Source organism: Drosophila navojoa, chromosome 5, assembly GCF_054131105.1.
Source record: "Drosophila navojoa isolate 15081-1374.11 chromosome 5, UAZ_NAV_1.0, whole genome shotgun sequence".
NCBI lineage: Eukaryota > Metazoa > Arthropoda > Insecta > Diptera > Drosophilidae > Drosophila > Drosophila navojoa.
The window spans coordinates 23,231,885-23,238,949 of NC_142893.1; positions in this window are offsets into that span (position 1 = coordinate 23,231,885).

A 7,065-nucleotide genomic window follows, 5' to 3' on the forward strand; every position below is an offset into this window, starting at 1 on the left:
AGAAATTTGGGACGAAAAAAAATCTCTAAATCCGCTCGTTAGGCTAAAAAACCTACATGATTGTGGTGTGTGATTGAGTGACTGATTCATAGGCATAGTCAGGCATCGGCAATTGAATTGATTTATTTCTGGATAGCTGATTGATCGCCTTTTATTTTATATTACATGTTTTATGTTAGCGCTCTAGTTAGTAAATACAGTAACGGGGGCTTTAGATTCAATTGTAGAATAGAATCTGAAGGACTTCATCAAAAATTGTCATTGATTGACTGCTGATTGATTAACTATTTCCTCATGATCAACTGATTGAGAAGTTTGTTAAGACGATTGATAAACAAACGCGTTGAGCCAACTATATCAATAAGTTGTTTTTTGTTTATTTATTAATAAGCGTTGAGTCCATATTGATTGATTTACAGAATTACTATTTGATTGAGGAGTTTGATAGACACGCTGATAAGCTAACTGACTTCTCGATTGAACTAAAAGAACTTTAGCTAATCGCCTAATTAGTTAGACTAAATGGTTGATCATTTATTCAATTCAGGAAAATTGTTATAAAAATTGATTGAACAAATGTATGACCCAAGGCCTAATTGATGGCTAGATGCTAAATTTTGGCATTCGGGACTATCGATGTGGATTACATATGATTATGTGTCATATTTTTAAGAAGTTAAAACTAACTAATTGATTATTATTTTGTCTGCCTCTTTTGCATGGACAAAGGGGCGATCAATCAATTAACTGGACTTCTGAGGTAAGGTCAATTGTCCGCAAAATTTTCTCTTTATTTTAGTTAGTAATCAACAATCAATGTATGCATGAGCATGGATTTAAAAATAGATATTTTTGAAGCATTGATGTATATTAAAGCAAGGAAAGATTGAATATGATAAAAGGGCTAAACTTGATTTTTTAATAGCATTTGAATCAAAATGGCGAATAATTTTCTCAAAAGCCCCCCAGTACGAATTTTTGTGGCAAATGCGAATTTGTTCTCTATATATAGCTCTATTGAGAATAATAAAATTGATGATATTAGCAATAAATTGCAATGACTGCTTCCACAAATGCCTTCGACAGGGTATCATCGTGCTGCCCAGGCGATATTCGCTGTCCAACCCGTGCTGCAACCCTTTACCGCCAATTTCTAAAACGTAGTCGACTTTTGTGCGCGCGTTGACAAAAAATCGCTTAAACGCAGGCCAAGGCACGTTTGCTAAACAATTGCTGTGGGTAAACTTCATTAGAATGTGCTGCAACAACGACAGCAACAACAACAGCAGCATCAGCGACAACAGCTACAGTAGCAACAGCAGCTACAGTAAAACAACAATAACAAAGACTAACTGACAGAGCAGAGTAGTCAAAGGATTCGCACAAGTGACATACAAGTCCAGCTGAGTGGATCCAGCTCCATTTTTAACTCTGCCTTCGAACGGCAAACAAAGGGGAGTAAAGAAAACAAAAAAAAGAGGAGAGCCAGAGAAGGAAAAATGGAAAAATTAATAACAAGCCAAGTACGTAAAATGGCCGAAAAACGCTGTTGGGCATTTGTAGAGCATACAAGTGCCCCTAACTGTGTAAAGAGCCCTCTAAGCCCTGCCCACTCTGCCCACTCCACCCGGTTCGCCGCGTGTCCCTTGGAAAACAGTCCACAAAAGAAATGACATTTGTGCTAAAGTTTTTTCTCTTTCTCTCCTCATCGTTGTTGTTGTTGTTGTTGCTGCTGTTGATGCTGGTTGACCAGCGCGAATAGCGCGCGAATTTTAATTAGTGCTCCCTTTTTCGGGCCAGGGCCGAACTGTAAAAAGCCGCCAAGAAGGCGGCAGCTGTGACCCAAGCACACATACATACATACATGTGCGAGTATGTGTGTGTGTGTGCCTCTCACACAACAAGCAAACAATTAAAAGTTTGTAACCTTAATGCGGATATGTTTGTTAAATTGCCAACAAGCGAAGCGCCACATAACCAAACAGCTTTGGTCAGACCTTACAAGCAAAAAGAAGAGGGCCAACGGTCGAGATACTCTGTAAGCAAATGGAAGAGATTCGGAAAATTAACTGAAAACGACAAAGTGAAGATGATGATGGCACATTTATTCAAGGGATTGAATATATGTATATAGCTGTATATATATAGCTATATATAGAAATGGACTGCGTGAGCAGGGAGAGTGAGATGTGAAGAGTGAAGTCGAGAATCACATGCAATGAGAAAGCTGTAGAGTGGAGCTGATTTGAAAAAACAAAACAAATTATATTCAATAAGAAGAAACTTAATCGATACCAAAACAGAATGTTATCGATACTTATAATTCCATTTAATTAGCAAGAATGTTATAAATAGATGAAGTGAAGCAAATAGTAAACAGCAAAAGTGTAAACATTGTTCAAACGTAAGGCTTTGCAAAGTTTTTAAACTAATGAGGCGAGAGCTATTCGTACAAATAAAACTTGTGTAGCTTTGTACTATAAATGAAGAGATCAAGAAGGAGTAGCCAAAGTAAGGTGAAGCTTGAAAGCCAAGCTAATATAAGAGTTTGTTAACAGGTAATTTTGATTCATATAAAGTTAAATTAGTAAATGAAAATAAGAAAAGGAAAATAATAGAAAAATAGTACAAATTAAGTGAAATCTAAGAATAAGACTCGCTATAAGAAAGTGAAACTATTTTAATCAACTATCTTCTATATTCTATCTTCTTTGTATTTATTTATTTACTTATTTTTTTCATACTCTTTTTTAAGTCGTACCTACCCGCATTTAGGTCAGTCTAGCCACATCGCATTCTATGCTAATGCTTAGACAGCTCTTAGGCGCATTGCCCCCATTTGGCCCCCAGAGTCACGCAGTAATATCCCCAAAATTTTAATCAAGTCTTGCGACAGTTTGGCTTCGGCTTCCACAGGCAAAGGCAACAAGACAAACAGAAACGGCAGAAAAGAAAGAAAAAAAAAACCCAATGAAATGCGAATTAAATTACGAAGGAGCAAAAATTTGTTGCCTTTGACGCATTGGCCACAGCAGCAGCAGCAGCAGCAACAACAACAGCAACAGAAGCAGAAGCAACAGCAGTAGCAGCCACAAATTAACCATTGGGCGGTTGTGGTGGGTGGTGCATTGACTTTTGTTGTTGCTTGCTGCAGGGCTGCAGTTTACAATGTTAATCGCAGAGAGAGAGAGACAGAGAGAGAGAGAGAGTGGCCTGCAGTGGGCGTGGCATTGGCAATTGACCGCAAAAATTATGTGGAAAATTGACCGAAAATTGCAATTGCTGCAGTTCCAACTATATTGTGCCGAATCTTTTGTGGATGGGCGTGTGGGCGTGGCAGCTCAATATTCTGACAATTGATTGTTGTGGGCGTGCCAGATATGTGGGCAGCATATGATGTGTATGTGTGTGTATGTGAGCGCGTGGTTGTGTGTGGGTGTTATTGGGTTCACTGGGAGGCAAACAAAAAAGGCTTATGCTGCATTTGTTTGGTGGTTTTTGGCAAATTCTATTTAATAGCAACAATATTCAGAAACAAATTTTGATACACTCAAAGGAAAAGTCAGAGAATATGAATAAATTACTGAAAATATCTTGATCCTCAATATAATACATAATAATAATAAAATCCGGTTAGAACGACTCCGCTTTTAGCGTTCGTACGGTTATTACGACGAAAGTTCTGGTGCCCCGACCAACTTATATAAGTAAACTTTTAGGGCTATGGAGTCTTCTATAACGAACGTCGATATAAATTGATTCTACTGTATTCATTTCTCTTCTGGTCTGTCTTTCTTTTAGAGGCATCCTGATTTAATCGCCTCATATATTTCATTTTTGATCTGATTCCCTCTTCACTTCGCCATGAAAGATTTTTTATCTTTTCAGTGACAAGAATCGTAGAATCGTGGGAAAATATTTAAAAAATTTCATTTTAGATAGATAGATAAACATAAATATAAATGATGTTTTTCGGTTAAATACAAATTTGATTGGTCTTGATATATTTTAATATAATATTTTAGTATACTTTACTTTACTTAAGGTAATTTCGATTAAAGTTCTTCTTTATGTTTCTTTCAGTGCAACAATTAGCCAGAGGCAGGCCATTGTTGGCGGTTAAGTTTAAGATGGAATGTGTAAGAACAAATTTTGGGGACCAAAAATACACATTGAGCCATAACAAGAGAGGAGGGAGAGAGGCAGAGAAGGAGTCGAGAAACAGTCAGAAAGGAAGTTTGACAGAGTTAGAGCTTTGCACAAAGTAGACGCATTGCTTATGAAACGTATTGCCAACTGAGCCAACATTATGCCACAACACACACAAACACACACAGAATTACAAATAGCCGACACACACACACACACACACACCCAAACAAGTGCACAGAGACCAGAAAGTCAAGTTGAAAACCTGAACTAAAATGCAATTACTGCAGCTACATCAAAAGTTGCTTCTGTTGCACCCAAAGGATGCAGTCTCAAATAAGACGAGCTAAGTGGCAAGGGGCGTGGCTGTGAGCATGTGCATGCGTGTATCACACACACATACGCACACACAAGCGCACGTCCAATACGCATTATGAACTTTGCTTTAAGCTGGCATAAATTTCCTGAGAGCCAACATAAAGTTGTCTGAGCTGCTTGTATGTGTCTGTGCTCCTCTCGCCCTCTCTCTTTCCCCCTCGCTCCCCTCCTCTGGGTGTGTGTGTATGTGTGCTTAACTGCTCTGGCTCTAGCTTATTTGGCATTTAGCCTGTCGTCTTGCCTAGCATGCCAAAACAATTATGCATATTAAACGTTTGGCTTTATGTTATTAAAGCCAGCCATCTCTTCTTATATCTAGCCATCTCTCTCACTCAACTATGCTCCCCCTCCCCTTGCACTCTCTTTCGCTCACTTTGTTTAACCTAAAGTAGCTGCCACTTTAAGTTCGTCGATCGTAAAACAAAGGCCATAAAATGCGCATAAAAACGACGTAAAAAAGCGAAGAAGAACGAAACGCGGAAAACACTGGAAAACCTTTGGGCTCTCTTGATTTGCATACCCTATAAAAGAAGCTGTTGTATATTCACTTAGTGGGCCCTTCTGTGCTGTCTATAGCATGGCCTTAATGTAACTATAATGTATTTAATGAGAATGAAAACGGAGTGGCTAAATTGTGATTGTAAGACATAATTATAAAGCCCAAAACATGCATGATAGAGAAGAGTGTGAACAAGTGGTGTTTATATCCAAAATAAATATCATATGAAACTGGGTTATGAAATTAATCATTTTTGAAATTAATTTTACTTTATTTATTTACAATATATGTATACTAAAATAAGCAAATCCTTCTGTGAGCTGCTTCAAATTAGATTCAGAATTTATATCAAATAGCTTTAAATACAAATTGCGTTTGGGTTTTTGATTATTAAGAGACCTGTTTTCTCTAATTTAATTATATATTTGAATTAGATTGTGGTCTTTGGTGCTGCCATTTAAAGCCTGAAACTGGATTATCGTCCATGATTTGTGAATTATCTGATATTATTAAAAATTTATAAGAGTTTCGTATACTTTTAATTTTAATTTGTATCAAATTGCATTTTATTGTGGAAGGCACCAGCAGCCAGTGCTTAGCTAGTTTGAATTTTAGATTAACTCTCTAATGTCTAATATATTAGTAAATTAAATAGAGTATCATATCTATTATATTCATATATAGCATATATCAATGCTATCTATATTGTGCTATTTATATCAATAAATGGAAACAACTTCTATCAGATATATCCAGTAACTAAACTCGAGATTTACTTTCTGATTTACTCAAACACTGACTAATAATTTGTCTTGATTAACAAGAATATATGTTTTAAAACTGTCTCAAATCATATTCATTTAGTCTGCTTCCCTTATATATTGATAACTCTTATTTTATTGCAGGCTTCTCTATATAGAGTATCCGAGTTTGGTTGTTGATTCACTTGGAGCTCATATTTTTGGTTGCCTCTGTTGAAATTCTTGATGTGTTGCACGGCCTGGCACTTGGCTTGCTTTTGCCTTTGGTCCGGCTGCCCATTATTATTGTGTTTCATTGTTGTTGTTGTTGTTGTTTTGTTTAGTTTTTTTTTGTTTCTTTTTGGGGCGTTGCAATTGAAAATTTATTTTGTGTGCTCATTTTGCACCTAATTTCAAGTCCAGGCGAGCCGAAGGAAATGAGTCGCAAAAAAAGGGGGGAATAAAAACTGAACCAAAAACTTGCAAAAGTCATTTTCGTTTTGCCACATCGTAAAATCTGTGTATGTGTGTGTGTGTGTGTGTATATATGTGTGTGTGTGCCTCATTCTCATCATTGTTGTTGCTGCCAGCTCGTTGTATATTTATTTTAGATTTATTGTAATGTCCAGCAAAAAGATTGCCCAGATTGGCCAGCCGCGCCCCTCTAGCGCCCCCTTCTGGCCAGGCCCATGCATGGGCTGGCTGCCCCAGCGCACAGCCCCCGTCATTCGCAGTTTTTGGGGCTTTTTGCGACACACACGCATTTGGTATGCAGTTTGCGTTTTGAGGCCTGACAGGACATGAACATCGGCCCAGGATGGCATTGGAGCTGCTCGTAGGACATGGACTGCGGCTTTCATACGCCCATTGCACAGCCCTCACACTCGTAACTCTCTCTCTCTCTCTCTGTCACACTCTCTCGCTGTCCTTTAGCCACTTGGTCATATTGAAAGTAATGTTTACGTTTCCGTTTCCGGTTTAAGTCCATGTCAAGCCATTCAGCCAGAACGTTTGTATTTCATTTTAAATTTGCTTCCAGCTGCCCAACAAATTTTTTCGTCTTTGTTGTTGTTGTTGTTGTTGTCATCTTTCTGCTGCTTCTTTCTAGTTCTTTTTCGGTTATTTTTGGGGGCGTGTTGCAATTGCTGTGTGCGGTCCTAGCTTATGTAATACCCTGTGATATTGGAAGTATCTCGAAATTTCTTGGAATTTGAGCTCTTGATGAGTTATTTACATATTTCATATTAATTAATGAAAATATACTCTAATTTTATTTTCATTGGGTGCAGATTGGCAAAA